This window comes from Scyliorhinus torazame, chromosome 15 (genome assembly GCF_047496885.1).
Source record: "Scyliorhinus torazame isolate Kashiwa2021f chromosome 15, sScyTor2.1, whole genome shotgun sequence".
In the NCBI taxonomy this organism is placed as follows: Eukaryota; Metazoa; Chordata; class Chondrichthyes; order Carcharhiniformes; family Scyliorhinidae; genus Scyliorhinus; species Scyliorhinus torazame.
In genome coordinates, this window is record NC_092721.1 from 117,403,855 (window position 1) to 117,424,945 (window position 21,091).

Here is a 21,091-nt window from a genome sequence, read left to right on the forward strand (position 1 = left end):
TAGATCGGGCGATGGGGAGGACCCAAATGGAGAGGAGAGCTTGGGATGCCACAACAGGTTCTTGTTTCAATGACGACCAGGACTAAGGTGGGCACTGAGGTCCCATCATGGGGGATGGCCATTCCTCACAATGTGGTGTAGCACAACCACAGTCCTGATATTGCTCCTGCCATGGGAAGGGTGCGCTTGCCCATGGTTCATACAATGCATGTGAATGATGCTGACTTGCTGTGAGGACGTGGCATGGCTCCTCCGAGATCTACTGCGAATGTCTGACACCTGCCTGGCTGAGGCAACTCGTGAACTCCCACTGACTAAGATAAATGACATCCTTCTGCACTGTCAGGTTTCTATATATGAATTTGATTGGAGTTATTTCAGTGATGTTCCAAGAGATTCCACTGTGGAAAAGAAGCATGGATTTGGCAAGCAACATCACACGTAACGGAATTGGAAAAGAAAAAAATGTGGTGATCAATCAATACTTTGCAGTTAAGAACAGAAAGTTCTTTTTTTCAGGAAGGTATGTAAAGTAAAGTTGCCAAAGTCCCAGAACATAGGCTGCTTTACCCTTTGAGGGGGAGTGCTAACTGGTGCTGATTTAACCTGAGGATCACCACACCTCAGGCGAGGGGCAAAGTTGAGAAGGTGGGCCTTCATGAGAGAGGAAGCTACTTACCATATGAGCTAACATTGTTGCTGGATTTCTCCTTGGTTCAATTGCTCTGTTTTATTACCTTTGCTCTCGAGTCGCCAGGTATCTTTATGATACCGCCACGAGGTTCAAGTTCGAGTAATGATCAATAACCCAATACACCGATTATTAAGATTCAAATCAAAGCACATTTATTATACACAGTAATCACTACTCATGCACAAATTCTACGTCTAAGCTACTTCTACAACTAACAGGCTTATATTTAACTTCGGACTGGCCCACCAGGTCAGGGGAACAAATGGCCTTTCGTTCGGGTTCTGAGTCTGCGGGATTCGAAGTTGGTACAGATTGGTAGCTAGGAGCGCCTATCTCGTAGCGAGCGTTGAATTAAGACTTACGTTGTTCGGGAGTCACTGCACCGGTCACGGTCAATGTTAGTTTGTGTTGCTGGGTGACCCGGGCAGGACGCAGAGGTGAAGAGAGACCGATTTGAACTTGGGGCTCAACTCTTATAGTCCCCAGGGGCTTCCCACCTTTCGGGGCGGACCCTGTACCTGGTCCCAAGTGATTGGACTTTGTCCCAATCGCTTGGTTCGATTTTCTCCAATACTGGAGCGGTTCCCTGACCGATGGGCGGTCTCGAGGTGCTTGTTCACCTCCTTTGTGTTGGCTCCTGCTGGCGCCGAGGAGTCTGGCTTTCCTTTGTGTGACCAAAATGTTACTTATTGTTCCCGGGGATTGCTCATTAGTATGCAGATGACTGCTACTTTGTTATGCTGATGGTCGCTGGTATCGATGTTGTCTGGCCTTCTCAGAGGTAAATACACAGCAAACCTGCAGCTGCTGGTTTCTGTCTATGTTGGCTGACTTTCCCATCAGCCTTTGCCGTTTGCCATTTTAAATTGGGAGTTGGCTAATTTAGGTGGCTACAACATGGGGTTCAGAATATTGGATAACTCAGAAGAGTCAAGTAGATTGTTATTTTTTAACTCCTTCTGTACTGTTGGTGTTGATGTAGCATTTGCAAAACATAAAATGAAAGCAGGGAATATACTTGCATTTATTTTGTTTTAATTTAGAGTATCCAGTTATTTTTATTTCTAATTAAGGGGCAATTTAGCATGGCCAATCCACCTAACCTGCACATCTTTGGGTTATGGGGGTGAAACCCACGCAGACACGGGGAGAATGTGCAAACTCCACACAGACAGTGAACCGGGACAGGGATCGAAAGCGGGTCCTCAGCGACGTGGGAAGCAGTGCTAACCACTGCGTCACCTTGCCGCCCTATACTTGCATTTATAAAGGACAGAAAAACACTAGATTCACAGAGCAATATTTGCTATCTTTCTTCAATCTGCAATTTCTACTATAGGAGTTCAAGATATTAATGGGAGTGGAAAAGGCCGAATAGCAACTTGCTGTTTTATTTTCAATGTATAGCTAAAAACCAGAAAGACCGGTAGATTGCAAAGAAAAGCTGCAGTGTATGAATTCTTGGAAGGACAGTACTTTCATTTATACTGACACTGCTGAAATTGGCTCAGGTTAGCAGTGCTAGACTGTGGTGCAATAAAAATGCTAGGGAACTAATGCCAAGAACTACAGTACAACAGTAGCATTCTGTGGTGGATTAAAGACTATGGACATCTCTTTTTTTGTTCGAACACAAGAAATCATGGAAATAAGAAACAGTCCTAACAGACCAAAATAATGAAACTGATTTATTTAATATGTACATGAAAATTAAAACATTATAAACATTTCCATAACGGTATTCTGCACTTTGATTCAAAAGGTAACAAGGCAAAACTGGAATATATCAATTTTCTTGTCATTCCACTTCAAAATGTTCTTTGTCATATATGATACCTCTTACATTAAAGGGCCGGACTCTTAACAGTAATGTATACAAAATAGAAATGCATGTAGAAAAGTAAAGCAAATTATTAAATTAAACATTATATCAGTATTGTGTTTCATTTAAAATCCCCTGCTATTTTTTAAATAGATTTTTAAAACATTTTTTAAAACAGAGAAGCGTGTTAGCAGTCGTTTTCACTTCCAACCACTAGATGGCAGTGCCAATCAATAAAGGGGTCAGGTTACTTTCTGGAGTACATGTTGATTAAGTAAATGGCATATTTATTTCACAAACTTTTCAGCAGTCGCAGATTTACAATGAAACACACTGTACCATGACACAGGGCACCCAAATGATAGAGGGCCCCAAAGTGCAAGATAGTCTGCACTTAAAATAAAGTTCAATAAACCAAATTCAAATCCTGAGGGCAACGCAAAAGCAGAAAGGGGTGAAAGTGAAACACAGAATAAAATGAAATGAAAATAGAAGCCCTAGGCTGCCCTATTGTGTTTGGAGGGATACCCCCCAGGCAATAGCCACTCCTCGACTCCAACTGTGGAGCCGTTCACCAGGGGTCGGGCCAAGCATGAGCGGCTATCGTCTGCAGGGGACCTCCTCTCTGAGCACCATAGGAGCCACCAATGTCCCCCTCGGGATTCTGCTTTATTTTCTGCCTCAATTTCTGGTTCTGCACATTACCCATCTTTTCTCTAAAGATGTTGGCGGACAGAGAAACCTGGATTCAACAGTTTTAGCCAGCAGGTCGTGCAGTCAACAACATTGTTGTAGAAATTAATTACTGTAACTGTAACATGTATTATCTCCAAATTTGCAGATGATACAAAGTTGGGTGGGAATGTGAACTGTGAGGAGGATACAGAGATGCTTCAGTGGTATTAGGACAGGCCGAGTGTGGGCATATACATGGCAGATGCAGTACAATGTGGATAAAAATGAGATTATCTGCTTTGGTAGCAAAAATAGGAAGGCAGATTATTATTTGAATGGGTGTAAATTGAAAGAGGTGGATACTCAGAGAGACCTTGGTGTCCTTGTGCATCAGTCGCTGAAAGCCCACTGGTACAGCAGGCAGTCAAGAAGGCAAATGTTATGTTGGCCTTCATAGCAAGAAGATTTGAGTATAGGAATAGAGATGTTTTACTGCAGTTGTATAGGGCATTGGTGAGGCCACACCTGGAGTATTATGTGCAGTTTTGGTGTCCTTATCTGAGGAAGGATGGTCTTGCTATTGAGGGAGTGCAGCAAAGGTTTACCAGACTGATTACACGAATGGCGGGACTGTCATACGAGGAGCGATTAAATCGATTTGGATTATATTCATTGGAGTTTAGAAGAGTGAGAGGGGATCCCATAGAAACGTATAAAATTCTCACAGGATTAGCCAGGGTAGATTCAGAAAGAATGTTCCCAATGGTGGGGGAGTCCAGAACTACGGGTCATAGTTTGAGAATAAGGGGTAAATCTTTTCGGACTGAGATGAGGAGAAATTACTTCACCCAGAGAGTGGTGAATCTGTTGAATTCACTATTACAGACAGTAGATGAGGCAAAAAACATTGTGTAATTTCAAGAAGGAGTTAGATATATCTCTTGGGGCTAAAGGGATCAAGAGACATGGGGGAAGGCAAGATCAGGATATTGAACTTGATGATCAGCAAAGATCATAATGAATGGCGGAGCAGGCTTGAAAGAGTGAATGGCATCCTCCTGCTTCGATTTTCTATGTATGTTTCTATGTAACGTGTATTTTTGGGAATCAGTATTAATGCGGCAGAAACATTCACTGAGGCAGGTAGAAACACACAAAGAGAAGGTTAAACCAGCAACATTTAAGAAGTAGAGAAACAATGAGAGATGATTTGCTGCAGCTTTCTGTGCACTTTGCTGACACTTTCTTCCCCACTCTCATTGCTAATAATACTGCCTATTTGATTGAAAAATTCCTTCTCTCTGAGCTGCAAAACGCGTGTCCTGGCCTCAATAAAATCGCTGGAAACAGCCTCCAGAATGCTCAATTTATCATTTGCAAACTGCCAAGACAAAGGCTTAAATATGCTGATCTGAAACTTCAAGACAACTTGGACAGGATTTTCTCCACCTCCTGTCATGTATTTTGTGGCGGCCTCCCATTGGCAGGCAGCAAGATCTTCTGATCCCACTGTTGTCAATGAAGTTTCCCATTTTATGCTGCCCCCCTGTCACCGGGAATCCTGCGGCAGGGATTTGCCGTCAACGGGGCCGGAAGATGCAGGCCATTGGGTTTGATAGATCACCCGTTGTGTGATTGGCACAGCCGTTCAGACCATGGTGTCTGCTTTTCCCTCATCAATAGATATTGCATTTTCAAACATTAAAGCCGAGTGTCGTATTTAAATTGACTCTTGACAGGACGGCCAATATCCTTTTTATTTTAAAGGAATTTACACAATTAAAAAACAAATTTGATCGTTGCTCAGTTAGATCTTGTATTTGTGAAAATGAACAGATAGTGGTTCTTCGGTGTAGAAGACAGGTGTGCAAGGTGTGCGGGGGGGCCAGCGAACCATTTCCATATGTTCTGGACATGCCCAAAGCTCAGGGGATTCTGGCAGGGGTTTGCAGACGTCATGTCCACAGTGTTAAAAACAAGGGTGGCTCCGAGTCCGGAGGTGGCGATTTTCGGGGTGTCGGAATCCAGGAGGAGAAAGAGGCAGACGTCCTGGCCTTTGCTTCCCTGGTAGCCCGGAGACGGATACTATTAGCTTGGAGGGACTCAAAGCCCCCGAAGTCGGAGACCTGGCTAACTGACATGGCTAGCTTTCGCTGTCTCGAGAAAATCAAGTTTGCCTTGAGAGGGTCACTGTTAGGGTTCGCCCGGAGGTGGCAACCGTTCGTCGACTTTTTTGCAGAAAATTAATCGTCAGCAGAAGGGGGGGGGGGGGGGGTTAGTTTAGTTTAGAGTAGGGGGTTAATAAAGGTGGGACCTGTAAGGGAGGTAGCAGGCTTTTTTTTGCACTATGTTTATAAACTTATGTACATTGTTTATTTTGTCGTTGTTGGAAAACCAAAAAATACCTCAATAAAATGTTTATTAAAAAAAGAAAATGAACAGACAGTTCACATGCAGATTATATAAATTTTAAAAAGTTACATTCAAATGTAACATGTTTCTCTGTTCTTTAAGCCACAGTACATGTTCGCATTCAAGTTTGCATGTGGGCGAGAATAGCATTGTTGTTAACTTATGTTACACAGACATGTATTTTATGATGTAATTATAATATAGTTGGCAAAATTGAAGGCTGGATTATATTATGATGAAAATGGGCATTGTATATATACGTAAAGAATCTTGACATGTTCTGGGTAAGTGAGCAGTTGGAACTGTGTCTCTTTAAAATGAGCTGGATTTATTGCATTGAATCCTCCTGGCCACCCAATTCTGGATTGTGAGCCTCTTGGTTTTCAGCAGTGTGAAACAGTATATGGCGTATTCTTAATTGCAAAATATAATTTCTTTCCCTTTGGTCTCCACACTGTGCTAATTGTCATGGACTCGCAATATTTTCCATCATGCATTCAGAATGACACAGGCAAGTCCCATCTACCGTCTTGAATTAATCACCTGCTGGTGCCCCTTTTCTTATCCTACCTAGTGGTTCCAGTATCTACCCCATCCATGTAGTTTTATCATATTTTATTCGGCCAGCTTGCAATATCTTGCTCACCTAGCCAGTGATGCCCACATGCCGTAAATTAATTTAAAAATAAACACCCACGGCGTACCGAAGAACCCTGACTCATGGATTTCCGTCAGGCTTGCACTATCTGCAAAATGCACATCAGCAACTCACCAAGGCTCCTTCGACTGAAACGTCCAAACCTACGATCTCCACTGCATGGAAAGAAAAGGGCAACAGGTGCCTGGGAACACCACAACCTGTCAGTTTCTCTCTGTTATGGTGGCCACGAAGGACACAGGGGATCATCAATAGATTCCCCCCATGGGCTTCATGAAGTATGAACGTCCCAAATGAGCTGGTGGGAGCTCGGCCTATGGGAAATGGCAGCAGGAGTTCACACCAGTTGCTTTAACCCATGCCGGGGTTCTGTAGGCCCCCGGGGTTGGACTTGTGCACTGTAAGCCACCATTTTTTTTCTCCAAGCAAACTTCATTGTTGAAGTGGCTTTTTCGGTAAGAAAAAAATGCCTCTCTTTGGTAAACGTGAACCCTATGATCTAAGTGGAGAACATTAACCCAATACACAGAGCTCATGTGTTATTTCATCCGGACTAATAATATTGAGGGAGATGAAAAACAGAAAGTGATCTTACTGATAGCATGCAAATCTCTGACATTGAGTGTGATAAAAAATCTAACCTAACCAGATGCCCCTGACTCAAAGACTTTTAACGAGTTAGTAGACTTGGTAAGAAGCCACTATGATCTGAACCCATGAGTTATATTTCAGAGATACTGCTCTTACACAGCAGGGAGAACCCCAGGGGAACCAGTCACTGAATATTTGGTCATCTTACGAAAATTGGCAGAACATTGTGAATTCGGACCATCCCTGAATGAAATGTTGCATGACAGATTAGTATGTGGAATAAACAACTTGACAATCCAAAAAAATGATTGGCAGAAACTAACATGGATTTGAAAAAAAACATCGAAATCATTCTGTCACTGGAAAATACAGCCATGATGTGGAGATGCCGATGTTGCACTGGGGTGGGCACAGTAAGAAGTAACCGGGTGTTGTAAGACGTCTTACTGTGGAAAATACAGAAAAAGGGGCTCAGGAGCAAAAGTGGCGTCAGACAGCAATGTTCTCAGGTTAGGAAGAGGGACCTCATGCAACAGTGACCATTCCTCAACTGAGGGCTCTTGTGTAAGTAAGATGTTGAATAGTCCATTACAACGTCAGAGCTCAACTCACATCATCTGACAGTCAAGGAAAAGTAATTATGGCCCCAAGAATGCTCGGGAACATGTTCCAGATGGTTGCAGATGCCAGACAATGGCCAAGACAAAGTTATAGGAATAGGCAAACCGTGTGCAGTTCGGGGAAGAAGCCAAGGTCAGTACTGGCCCTCACCATGCAGGTGTACCCACTACCAGAAACAGGGACAATGCAAATAAACTGCATCATTTAATAATGGTGGAACTGCTGGTAAATGGTCATCCATTGAAAATGGAGATGAGGGGACTTCCGGTTGCAGCGATGCGGAGCTAAGCCGCACATTTCGGCAGCTCCCGCTATAACGGACTTTTGGGCTCTCCAGAGGAGCCCCAATGGAAATTTTTTGATTAAATCCCGTGTGGGAAGGTGAAGTAAGGTCCCCCCTTACGTTGTATGGCGGAGATTAGCGGTGGAGTGTCGGAGAAAGAGGCGCTGGAGCAACGGCAAAAACGAGGGGGAAAAAACAAGATGGCGGAGGGCGGAGATCGAGCAGCATGGGGGCCGGACCAGCAGGAGTTCCTCAAGCGCTGTGTGGAGGAGCTTAAAAAGGAGGTGCTGGCGCCAATGCTGTTGGCGATTGAGGGGCTGAAGGAGACCCAGAAGGCCCAGGCGGTGGAGCTTCGCGAAGTGAGGGATAAAACGAATGAGAACGAGGACGAGATCCTGGGCCTGGCGGTAAAGATGGAGGCGCACGAGGCGGTGCACAGGAGGTGAGCCGAGAGACTCGAGGTCCTGGAGAACAGGTCGAGGAGGAAGAATCTCCGGATTCTGGGTCTCCCCGAAGGAGTGGAGGGAGCTGATGCCGGGGCGTATGTGAGTACGATGCTCCAATCCGGCTGATCACGTGGAATGTGAGAGGCCTAAATGGGCCAGTTAAGAGGGCCCGAGTGTTCACGCACCTAAAGGGACTGAAGGCAGACGTGGTCATGCTTCAGGTGACACATCTGAAGGTGGCAGATCAGGTCAGGTTAAGGAAGGGATGGGTAGGACAGGTATTCCACTCGGGGCTAGATGCGAAGAATAGAGGGGTGTCAATACTGGTGGGGAAGCGGGTGTCGTTTGAGGCCAAGAACATAGTAGTGGACAATGGAGGCCGATACGTGATCGCGAGCGGTAGGTTGCAGGGGACGGAGGTGGTATTGGTGAATGTATACGCCCCGAACTGGGACGATGCTGGATTCATGAAACGGATGTTGGGGCGTATTCCAGACTTGGAGGTAGGGAGCTTGATAATGGGTGGGGATTTTAACATGGTGTTGGACCCAGCATTTGATCGTTCCAGATCTAGGACGGGGAAGAGGCCGGCTGCAGCAAAGGTGCTCAGGGGGTTTATGGATCAGATGGGGGGAGTAGATCCGTGGAGATTTGTCAGGCCTTTGGCCAGAGAATTTTCTTTTTTCTCCCACGTACATAAGGCCTACTCCCGGATAGATTTTTTTGTTCTGGGCAGGGCATTGATCCCGAAAGTGGAGGGAACGGCGTATTCGGCCATAGCCATCTCAGACCACGCCCTGCATTGGGTGGAGCTAGAGCTGGGGGAGGAGAGGGACCAATGCCCGTTGTGGCGGTTGGATGTGGGACTGCTGGCAGACGAGGAAGTGTGTGGGAGGGTGCGGGGGTGCATCGAAAGGTACCTGGAGGCCAACGACAACAGGGAGGTGCAGGTGGGAGTAGTATGGGAGGCGCTGAAGGCGGTGGTCAGGGGAGAGTTAATAACCATCAGGGCTCACAGGGTGAAGAGAGAGGGCAGGGAAAGGGAGAGGTTAGTGGGGCAGGTTTTAAGGGTGGACAGGAGATATGCAGGGGCTCCTGATGAGGGACTACTCAGGGAGAGACGAAGTCTCCAAACGGAGTTTGACCTGTTGACCACAGGGAAGGCAGAGGCACAGTGGAGGAAAGCACAGGGGGCGATATATGAATATGGGGAGAAGGCGAGTCGGATGCTGGCACATCAGCTCCGTAAGAGGATGGCAGCGAGGTAAATAGGTGGAGACAAAGATGGCAGGGGAACTACGGTGCGGAGGGCAGGGAAAGCGAATGAGGCATTCGAGGCCTTTTACGAGGAGCTGTATAGGTCCCTGCCCCCAGGGGGAAAAGAGGGGATGCGACGATTATTGGACCAACTGAGGTTACCGAGGGTGGAGGAGCAGGAGGTGGCTGGTTTTGGGGCGCCAATTGGGGTGGAGGAGCGGTTTAATGGACTGGGGAGCATGCAGGCAGGGAAGGCCCCGGGGCCAGATGGGTTCCCGGTGGAGTTTTATTGGAAGTATGTAGACCTGTTAGCCCCGTTGCTGGTAAGGACCTTCAATGAAGCAAGGGAGGGGGGGACCCTGCCCCCGACAATGTCAGAGGCGACGATCTCTTTGATCTTGAAGTGGGATAAGGACCCACTGCAATGCGGGTCGTATAGACCGATCTCGCTCCTCAACGTAGATGCTAAGCTGCTGGCAAAAATGTTGGCTACGAGGATTGAGGACTGTGTCCCGGGGGTGATTCACGAGGACCAGACGGGATTCATAAAGGGTAGGCAGCTAAACACCAATGTGCGAAGGTTCCTAAATGTGATAATTATGCCATCGGTGGAGGGCGAGGCGGAGATAGTGGCAGCCATGGACGCGGAGAAGGCCTTTGACCGAGTAGAGTGGGAGTATCTCTGGGAAGTGTTGAGGAAGTTTGGGTTCGGGGGAGGGTTTATTAGTTGGGGTATGCTCCTGTATAGAGCCCCGGTGGCGAGTGTGGTCACGAACCGGCGGAGGTCGGAGTATTTCTGGCTGTATCGAGGGACGAGGCAGGGGTGCCCCCTGTCCCCTCTGCTGTTTGCATTAGCAATTGAACATTTGGCCATGGCGCTAAGGGAGTCGGGGAAATGGAAGGGGGTGGTCCGAGGGGGAGAAGAACATTGAGTGTCGCTGTACACAGACGACCTGTTGCTGTATGTGGCGGGTCCAGTGGAGGGGATGGTTGAGGTCATGCAGATCCTAAGGGAGTTTGGAGACTTCTTGGGCTATAAGCTCAATGTGGGAAAGAGTGAGATCTTTGTGGTGCATCCGGGGGATCAGGGAAGAGGGATAGACGACCTACCGTTGAGGAGGGCGGAAAGGAGCTTTCGATACTTGGGGATTCAAGTAGCTAGGAGCTGGGGGGCACTGCACAAACCTAATTTGACGCGGCTGGTGGAACAGATGGAGGAGGATTTTAAAAGGTGGGACATGTTGCCACTCTCGCTGGCAGGCAGGGTACAGTCGATTAAAATGGTGGTCCTCCCGAGGTTTCTTTTTGTATTCCAATGCCTCCCAATTGTGATTACCAAGGCCTTCTTTAAGAGGATGAGCAGGAGCATTATGGGATTTGTGTGGGCGAGCAAGACCCCAAGGGTAAGGAGGGGGTTCCTGGAGCGTAGCAGAGATAGAGGAGGGTTGGCGTTGCCGAATTTGGGTGGCTACTACTGGGCAGCCAACGTGGCGATGATCCGTAAGTGGGTGATGGAGGGAGAGGGGGCGGCGTGGAAGGTGTTGGAGATGGCGTCCTGCAAAGGAACGAGCCTGGGGGCGCTGGTGACGGCACCGCTGCCGCTCTCGCCGACAAGGTACACCACAAGCCCGGTGGTGGCGGCAACGCTAAAGATCTGGGGGCAGTGGAGACGGCACAGGCGTGCGATGGGAGACTCGGTGTGGTTCCCCGATCAGGGATAACCATCGGTTTGTCCCAGGAAGGATGGACGGGGGGTTTCAGGGCAAGCATCGGGCAGGGATTAGAAGAATGGTGGACCTGTTCATCGATGGGACGTTTGTGAGCTTGGGGGCGCTGGAGGAGAAATTTGGACTACCCCCGGGAAATGCCTTCAGGTACATGCAAGTGAGGGCGTTTGTGAGGCGGCAGGTGAGGGAATTCCCGCTGCTCCCGGCACAGGGGATTCAAGACAGGGTGATTTTGGGCGTATGGGTCGGGGAGGGCAAGGTGTCGGCGATATACCAGGAGATGAAAGAAGAGGGGGAGGCTTTGGTAGAGGAGCTGAAAGGTAAATGGGAAGAGGAGCTGGGGGAGGAGATTAAGGCGGGGCTGTGGGCTGATGCCCTAAGTAGGGTTAATTCCTATTCCTCATGTGCCAGGCTTAGCCTGATACAGTTTAAGGTAGTTCACAGAGTGCATATGATGGGGGCGAGGCTGAGTAGGTTCTTTGGGATGGAGGACAGATGTGGGAGGTGCTCAGGAAGTCCGGCGAACCATGTCCACCTGTTTTGGTCATGCCTGGCACTGGAGGGGTTCTGGAGGGGAGTTGCGGGAACAGTATCTAAGGTGGTGAAAGTCCGGGTCAAGCCAAGCTGGGGGCTAGCACTATTTGGAGTAGTGGATGAGCCGGGAGTGCAGGAGGCGAAAGACACAGTCCTCAATCCTCGTAGCCAACATTCTGGCCTTTGCGTCCCTAGTAGCCCGGCGATGGATCTTGTTAATGTGGAAAGAGGCGAAGCCCCCCAGCGTGGAGGCCTGGCTAAATGATATGGCAGGATTTATCAAGTTGGAGAGGATAAAGTTTGCCTTGAGAGGGTCTGCGCAGGGGTTCTACAGGCAGTGGCAACCGTTCCTAGACTATCTCGCGGAGCGTTAGATGAAGGTCGGACAGCAGCAGCAGCAACCGAGGGGGGGAGGGGGGGAGGGGCGGATATCTTACGTGGGGGGGGGGGGGGGGGGGAAGAGGAGGGAGGGAGGGGGAAGGTTTTTTTTCTGGGGGGCATTTGAGCAAGAAAACACATGAATGATCCGGAAAACTGACATGTACGGGAGGAATCCAACGTACAAATTTCTGTACCATATTGACTTGCCATGTTCATGTCTTGCTATGCGAGCTTGCTTTCTTTTTTGTTACGGGGGGGGGGAGGGGTTTGTTTGTATGGTTGAAAATTTCGTTTAAAAATTCTTAATTAACATATTTAAAAAAGAAAAAAGAAAATGGAGATGAGCACGGGAACTGCAGTTTCCGTTATTGGGGAGCAAACATATGGGGCTGGTTTTTCCGCACCCCGACGCCGGAATCTCGTTCGGCGACGGGGCGGAGAATCCAGTTTCACACATGAAATCGGGACTGGCACTGGTTCTGCGTTTCTCCACCCCCCGAGTATCCACCGCCTCACGCCATTGCCTGAGGCCCGCCCCGCTATTTCCCGCCCACAGCCGGTCGAATTCCCGATAGCGTATTTCTAATGTGGTCCTGCCGTTCGGGATACTCACGTGATGGCTGTGGACTCAGATCGGGGGCACTATTTCTACGGTCCAGGTCCACGGTCTGAGTCCGCCATGGAGCACGGTACGGCCACTGAAGGCTGTCGCCGTGCACATGCGCGGCCTCTGACCCGGAGGTGGCCGTATCTGCAGCTGGAGCTGCGAGGTGCACGACAGCTGCCTGCCAGTCCCCTGTGAGGCTATGAATCCGTGGACTTTTGACACCAGTTTTTGTGGAGTAAAAGACCACAGTTTTCATGACGGCGTGAGGACATAGTCCCTGAAATGAAGAATCCAGCCCATGATCACTCCAAACTGGTATTCAACATAGGAGGGAGGCTCAGGAGGACCTGGTGAAGGTGGTAGACCCACTGAAAGTGGGGATCGACTGTGTGGAGCTGAGGCTGGAGACCCAGAGCCAGGTGATCCAGAAAGTGGAGGAGCCGGTAGGGGAGCACGAGGAGCAGCTTACCTTGTTGTCGGCTTAAGTTGGGGTGCAGAGGTAGACTCAGAAGCGGCTCAAAGAGAAAGTGGAGGATCCGGAGAACCGCTCCCGGAGGCAGAATCTGAGGATAGTGGGTATGTCGGAGGGCATCGAGGGAGCGGACGCGGGTTCAAAATGCTGGAGCAGCTAATGGGGAGGGGGACTTCGACCGGCCCCTGGAGGTCGATTGGCCGCATTGGGCGCTTATGAGGAAACCACAGGCAAATGAGCGGCCGAGTGCGATGGTGGTGAGGCTACACTGATTTCTGGACACAGAGAGGATCTTGCTGCGGGCTAGGCAGTCGAGGAGTTGTACTTGGAAAGGCAATGAGCTTCAGGTATATCAGGACCTGGGCGCGGAACTGGCAAAGAGGAGAGCCGGATTCACCCGGGTCAAGGCTGTGCTCTTTAAGAAGGGGGTGAAGTTCGGGATGCTGTACCCGGCCTGCCTTTGGCTGACCCACAATGGCCGTGAATACTACTTTGGAACACCGGAGGAGGCAATGGAGTTCTTGAGAGGCAATGAACTGGCAGGAGAGGGAGGACATTGAACTTTGGAGGGAATGTGAGGCGGTGTTGGTTCTCCCTGCCCCTTTTTTGATGTTTGTGCTGGGTCCTTTTGTTTTGAGTGATGGAAAGGGGAGAACTTTTCTTCTCTTTGGGGTTGTTTAGTGTTTTCATGGAGTTCTTTGGTGGGAGGCCGGTGGAGGGTGACTGCACCTTTACAGTGTTATTGTTGTTTGCACCATGGTGGAGTGTGAGCGGGGGAGCAGAATCAGTGTGGGGGGGGGTAGAATGTTTGGCACCGTAGGCGGGGCTGCCAGGCTAACTGGGTGAGCTCATTCATGGGAACGCAGTGGGGCAGTGGGGTGATCAGGTGGTTAGAGGTTTAGAGGGGGGTGGGATTGTTGTTTAGTTCAGGGGGGGGGGGGGTGACTGCTGACGGGGTGGGGCAGTTGAAGTGCAATAAGGAGGGAGTTAGTGACGTTGGACATCCGAGGGCAGACTTGGCGGGCTGCGGGACGCAAGCCGGGGGCTTGATCAGGAGGGGAGGGGGGTGGAATGCCCCCCGATCAGGCTGCTCATATGGAATGTGAGGGGGCTGAATAGGCCAGTCAAACAGTCGCACATGTTTGCACACCTGAGGAGTTTAACGGCGGATGTGGCATTTTTACAGGAAACCCATTTGAAGATTGGGGACCAGATTAGGCTGAGGAAGGGGTGGGTTGGACAGGTTTTCCATTCAGGGTTGGATTTGAAGAGGCGGGGAGTGGCGGTGCTAATAAATAAGCCCGTAGCGTTTGAGGTGGGGAACGTAGTGGCAGATCCGGGGGGAAAGTTTGTGATGGTGCGCGGGAAATTGGAGGGGATGCCAGTGGTCTTGGTGAATATTTACGCCCAAATTGGAAAGATGTCGAATTCATGAGGCGGGTGTTGGGGAGGATCCCGGGCCTGGACTCACACCGGTTGATTATTGGTGGGGGGGGGGGCTTTAATACGGTCATCGAGTCCGTGATTGCGGAGGTGTCGGAGATGGTGAAAGAGCTAAAGGGGTTCATGGAGTGCATGGGTGGGGTGGACCTGTGGAGGTTTGGGAAGCCGAGGGCGAGGGAATTGTTGTACTTCCCCCATATGCACAGGGTGTACACGTGGATCAATTTCGATGTGATGGGTTAGACTTTGCTGGCGGACGGTGGTCGACTTGGGGTACTCGGTGATTGTGATTTCTGACCACGTGCCGCATTGGGTGATCTTGCGAGTAGACGGGGAGGGGGGTGGGTGCAGCGCCCACATTGTAGTTTAGACTTGGGACCGCAGGAGGCGGTGAGGGAGATTAGAAAGGTGAAAGATGGGAGGGGAATGGTGGTCTTAGACCCGGTGGGGGTGAATGGCTTTCAGAGCGTAGCTCCTTTGTCAGGTATGTTAGGAATTTTATCGGGGGTTATATGAATCGGAGCCCCCGACGGTGGGAGACGGAATGCGAAGATTTTTGGACGGGCTGGAATTCCCCAAAGTGGAGGAGGATTTGGGAGAGGGGTTGGGGGTACACATTGGACTGGTGGAGGTGCTGGAGGGTATAGGGCCAGTACAGGCAGGAAGGCCCCGGGTCCGGATGGGTTCCCAGTGGAATTTTATAAGAAGTTTTCAGAGTCCCTGCTGGTAAGACCATATAATGAGGGGTGGGTGAAGGGAGAGCTGCCCCCTACATTATTGCAGGCTTCAATATCCTTAATTCTGAAGAAAGATAAGGACCTGGAGCAGTGTGGATCTATCGCCCGATCTCGCTGTTAAATGTGGACGCCAAACCGCTTGCAAAGATCTCGGCCTCGCGGATCGACGACTGTGTACCAGGGGTGATAGGGGAGGACCAGACGGGATTTGTAAAGGGGAGGCATTTGTCGGTGAACGTCAGACGCTTATTAAATGTGATTATGATGCCCCCAGTGGGGCAGGAGGTGGAGGTGGCAGTCGCTATGGATGCGGAGAAGGCCTTTGATCAGGTAGAATGGGAATATTTGTGGGAAATACTGGGACGGTTTGGGTTTGGGCAGATGTTTGTGTATTGGTTCCGGTTGCTATGTAGGACACCGGGAGCAAGTGTAAGGCCAAATCGGGTGAACTCGGGGTATTTTGGATTACATCGCGGGATGCTCATTCTCCCTGTTGCTTTTTGTCCTGGTGATAAAGCCACTGGCAATGGCGCGTAGAGCGTCAAGGAGTTGTGCAGGGGCGGGGGGCGGGGGTGGGGGGGGGGGGCGTAGAGTTTCATTCCAAGCAGACGATTGTTACTTTACATTTCTGACCCATTGGATGGCATTACGGAGATTATGAATATCTTGCAGGATTTCGGCCAGTTGTCCGGGTATAAAATATACATGGGGCAGAGTGAGATTTTCCCGATCCAGGGGACAGGAGGGGAGGCTGGGCGAGCTACCGTTTAAAGTCGTGGGGACGAACTTTAGATACTTGGGCATCCAGGTGGCACGCGGATGGAAACATTTGCACAATTTGAACCGGGTGCGGTTTGTTGAGCAGATGAAGGGGGATTTTTAAGAGGTGGGATGTGCTCCCACCATTGCTTGCGGGAGGTGCAAACCATGAAAATGATGGTACTTCTGAGATTCCTGGTCGTTTTTCAGAAACTCCTGATTTTTATGCCATAGGCCTTTTTTAGGAATGTTAATGTCCTGATTTCGAGGTTCGTTTAGGTGGGGAAATCCCCTCGGGTAATGTAGGTGCTGCTGAAGTGGGGTCGCGGGGGGGGGGGTGGGGGGGGGGGGGGCGCACATGCTGCTGGCCCTGCCAAATTTATTGAACTACTACTAGGCAGCAAATATAGCCATGGTTAGGAAGTGGGGAGTGGGGGAGGGCTCGGGGTGGGAGAGGATGGAGGCAGCCTCTTGTAAGGGCACATGCTTCGGGGCACTGTTGACGCCACCACTGTCGTTCTCGCCGGCCAGTGGTGGTGACGGCTCTGAGGGTGTGGGGATGGTGACGGCAGCACCTGGGGTTGGAGGGTGCCTCAGTTTGGACAGCGATCCATGGGGGACTGGATGCGGGGTTCCAGGGATGGCAGGGATGGCGGCGGGCGGGGATCAAACGGTTTGGGGACCTATTTGTGGGGGGCTGCTTTTTGAGCCCAGAGGAACTTGCGGAGGAGTATGAGCTGCCCAGTGGGAACGGATTCCGGTTCTTATAGGTATGGGATTACTTTATGATATCGAAATGCCGGCGTTGGATTGGGGTGGGCACAATAAGAAGTCTTACAACACCAGGTTAAAGTCCAACAGGTTTATTTGGAATCACTAGCTTTCGGAGCGTAGCTCCTACCTCAGGTATGTTGGAAGGACTTCCGGTGGCGGCTATGTGCTGAGCGGACTCACATCAGGTGGCTCTCCTCAAAGTCGGACCCAAAATAGCAAAATTTCTCGGACTCTTGATTCAAAAAGCCACTCAAAACTCCTCTAAACGCAGAAGATGTCAGAGGCGAAGCAGTAGAATCGAAGATGCCGGCAAATGGAAGCTCAAAGGGCTGGTGGGAAGGCAGAAGCAGCGGAAAGGGTCAGGAGCAACGAGCGGATGAACCGACGGACCCACGAGGTGAGGCGGAGGCCCTGGCGAACCAAGAGAGGGGTCGACAGACAGCGACGCCCCCCACCGCACCAGGGGATGGATGGAAGACAGTCCTAAAAAAGGAGCTGACCGCCATGAGGGAGGCGATTAAAATGGAGTTCCAGGTGGTGGTGAAAGAGGTGGTGGCGGAAGCGATGAACGCCCTCCAGCGCACGATAGACAGCCTGGGAAGGAAGGTGGACGCCCAGGAAAAAATGATCCTGGATCTGGAAAAAGTGTCAACCGACCAGAGCGACAGGATAGTGGCTCTGGAGAACGAAGTGAAGAGGCTGGCGGCGGCTCAAGGGAACTTGAAGGGCAAGGTCGAGGACCAGGAAAACAGGTCCCGGCAGCAGAATGTGCGTATTGTGGGACTGCCAGAGGGGATTCAGGGAAGGGACCTGACGGACTACATCACCCAAACGCTGGGCAACCTAGCCGGGGGGAAAGCTTCCCCAGACCCCCAGAACTTGACAGGGCACACAGGTCGCTCCGACCGAAACCCAAGACTGGGGAGCAGCTGAGAGCGATAATCGCAAAGCTGCAACGGTACCAGGACCGGGAGAAAATATCCGAAGTTGGGCCTGACAGACAAAGTCGTGCTCATGACAAGGACACAGAATTAGGGTGTACCAGGACATTGGGGCAAAAAAGAGCCGAATTTAACAAGGCAAAGTCGGCCATCTATAAGAGCGGGGTGAGGTTCGGCATTTTTGTGAGGGCCACGAAGAATCCAGCATGAGTTGAAGGATAGAAAGAAATAACATTTATTTACATTAACATATATATACAACAGCAGCAGCAACTCCCTTGCTGCTCACTCTCCTCCAGCCAATTCTGAACCGGCCAGCTTTATTTATGCAGGGAATCTGCTAATGATTTCTCCGCCCCCCTCATTGGGAAGCTCATACTCCCAAAGGATTGTGGGATTGCCATTAGTCCCCAGCCAATGGTAAGCAGGCAGGTTATAACATCCCTCCCCCCCCAAAGTCCAAGGAATCCACCAAAGACCCTGGTGAAGGAGGGCGTCGGACTCGTTTTGCCGCAGGCCGGACACCATTTGTACGAGGCGCTGGATCGGGCGGCGTGTAACGTGACGGAGAACGGCGCTTCCGTGATGAACGGCGTAACGGTTGTACATCCACGGCCCGTGAGCCCGAAGATTCCCCTTCTGAGGCGTCCTGTGTCTCCATCTCGGAGTCGGAGTCCGCTGCCTCCGTCATCTCGGCGTCTCTATCTCCACGCGGTTCTGCAACGACCTGCGCAGGCTTTGAGTGCGGCACCAGAGGAAGATTGTGAGGACTACTTTCCATTGTCTCTGGTCTCTGCGGCTGTAGAAATGAGCTCCGGGGGCGGGGAATCTTTGGAAGGGATGGTCTTCTGGACCGAGCGTGGTCTACATGCTTGCGCTGGAGACGACCCTGGGCTTGCACCTGGTAAGAGATAGGGCCCGTTTGGCGAAAGATTACCCCAGGGACCCACTGGGCACCACCAGCAAAATTCCGAACGAACGCTGGGTCACCGGGCGCAAACTGCCGAATCAGCCGATGGCAAGAAAAACCATGTCCCTGCCATTCTTGTGTGCGGCTTACTTTAGCGCCAATGTCCGGGAAAACCATGCGAAGGTGGGTGCAAAGTCTCCGGCCCATGAGGAGTCCTGCGGGAGCTACACCAGTCACCGCATGTGGGGTGGTCCTATATGAAAACAAAAAACGAGCCAGTCTCGTGTCCATCGATCCGGAAGACTGCTTCTTTAGGCCCCGTTTGAATGTCTGCGCGCTCCGCCAACCCATTTGAAGCCGGGTGGTATGGGGCGGTGCGGATATGGCGTATGCCGTTCATCTTCATGAACCTCGCAAACTCCTCACTTGTGAACGGAGTGCCGTTGTCCGTGACCAGCACCTCGGGGAGGCCATGCGTACTGAAAGACAAACGCATCTCCTCGATTGTTGCGCAGGACGTTGTGCCTACCATCAAAAGCACCTCTAACCATTTAGACAGGGCATCGATTAATAGAAGGAACATGGATCCTTGAAAAGGGCCGGCGAAATCCGCATGCAAGCGCGCCCAAGGCCGCCCTGGCCATTCCCAGTGATGCAGGGGCGCGGCCGGCGGAAGCTTCTGATGCTCCTGGCAAATGGAGCAGTTTTGGGCCTGGGCCACCAGACATAACTCAAGGCCAACATTTTCATCTTGGTCACGCCCGGATGCCCATTGTGCAAGTCTCTTAGTATCAGCTCCTGTCCTTTATCCGGGACAATCACACGCGTCCCCCACAAGAGGATACCGTCTTCCACGCTAAATTCTGACAGCTTGGAGGAAAATGCCCGCAACTCGCCTGGGAGCTGTCTATGCTGCCCACCATACAGGACTATGTGCTGAACCTTTGACAGGACTGGCTCTGTCTGGGTCCACTCACGGATCTGTGATGCCGTGATAGGCAGGGGGCGGAATTCTCCGCAATCGGCGCAATGTCCGCCGACCGGCGCCAAAAACGTCGCAAATCAGTCCGGCATCGCGCCGCCCCAAAGGTGCGGAATCCTCCGCATCTTGAGTGGCCGAGCCCTAACCTTGAGGGGCTAGGCCCGAGCCGGACTGATTTCCGCCCCGCCAGCTGGCAGGAAAGGCCTTTGGTGCCCCGCCAGCTGGCGCAAAACTGACTTTGCCAGGCGTCGCATGTGCGGGAGCGTCAGCGGCCGCTCACGGCATCCCCGCGCATACGCAGTGGAGGGGGTCTCTTCCGCCTCCGCCATGGTGGAGACCGTGGCGAAGGTGGAAGGAAAAGAGTGCCCCCACGGCACAGGCCCGCCCGCGGATTGGTGGGCCCCGATCGCGGGCCAGGCCACCGTGGGGGCACCCCCCGGGGCCAGATCACCCCGCGCGCCCCCCCAGGACCCCAGAGCCCGCCCGCGCCGCCTTTTCCCGCCGGTAAGAGAGGTGGTTTAATCCACGCCGGCGGGACAGGCATTCCAGCAGCGGGACTTCGGCGCCGGAGAATCGCCGGGGGGGGGCCCGCCAACCGGCGCAGCGCGATTCCCGCCCCTGCCGAATATCCGGTGCCGGAGAATTCGGCAACCGGCGGGGCCGGGATTCACGCCAGCCCCCGGCGATTCTCCGACCCGGTGGGGGGTCGGAGAATCTCGCCCGAGGTGTCCATAAAATTTAGGGATGCAACCACTTCACCGGTCGTGGGGGTCGACATGGGGCCGGTCGATAAAGGCAATCGGCTCAATGCGTCGGCATTCGCTATTTGGGTTCCTGGTTTGTGCTCCAGAGAATACTTGTAGGCAGCGAGCAACAAATCCCAGCGCTGGATCCGTGCAGAAGCAATGGGCGGTATTGGCTTATCCTCTCGCAAAAGTCCCAGCACAGGCTTATGATCATCACGATAGTGAAGTGGCGGCCATACACGTACTAATGGAAGCGTTTCACCGCAAAGACCACCGGCAGGCCCTCCTTCTTGATCTGCGCGTACTTCGTTTCCGCTACAGTCAATGTGCGGGAGGCGAAAGCTATCGGCCGCTCGGCCCCATTCTCCATCTTGTGGGACAGGACCTCCCCAATACCATAGAGGGATGCATCACATGTGATGAGCAAAGGCTTTCCAGGATCATAGTGGGCTAGTAACCCAGACGACGACAATTGTTGTTTTACCTGCCGGAAAGCGGTTTCTTGCGGCTGACCCCAAATCCAGGTGTGAATCTTCTATAGCAGAAGGTGCAATGGGGCCAGCATAGTTGCCAGGTTGGGTGGGCTGGGCTGGGCCCGTGGCCGCGCACCACGAGAAGT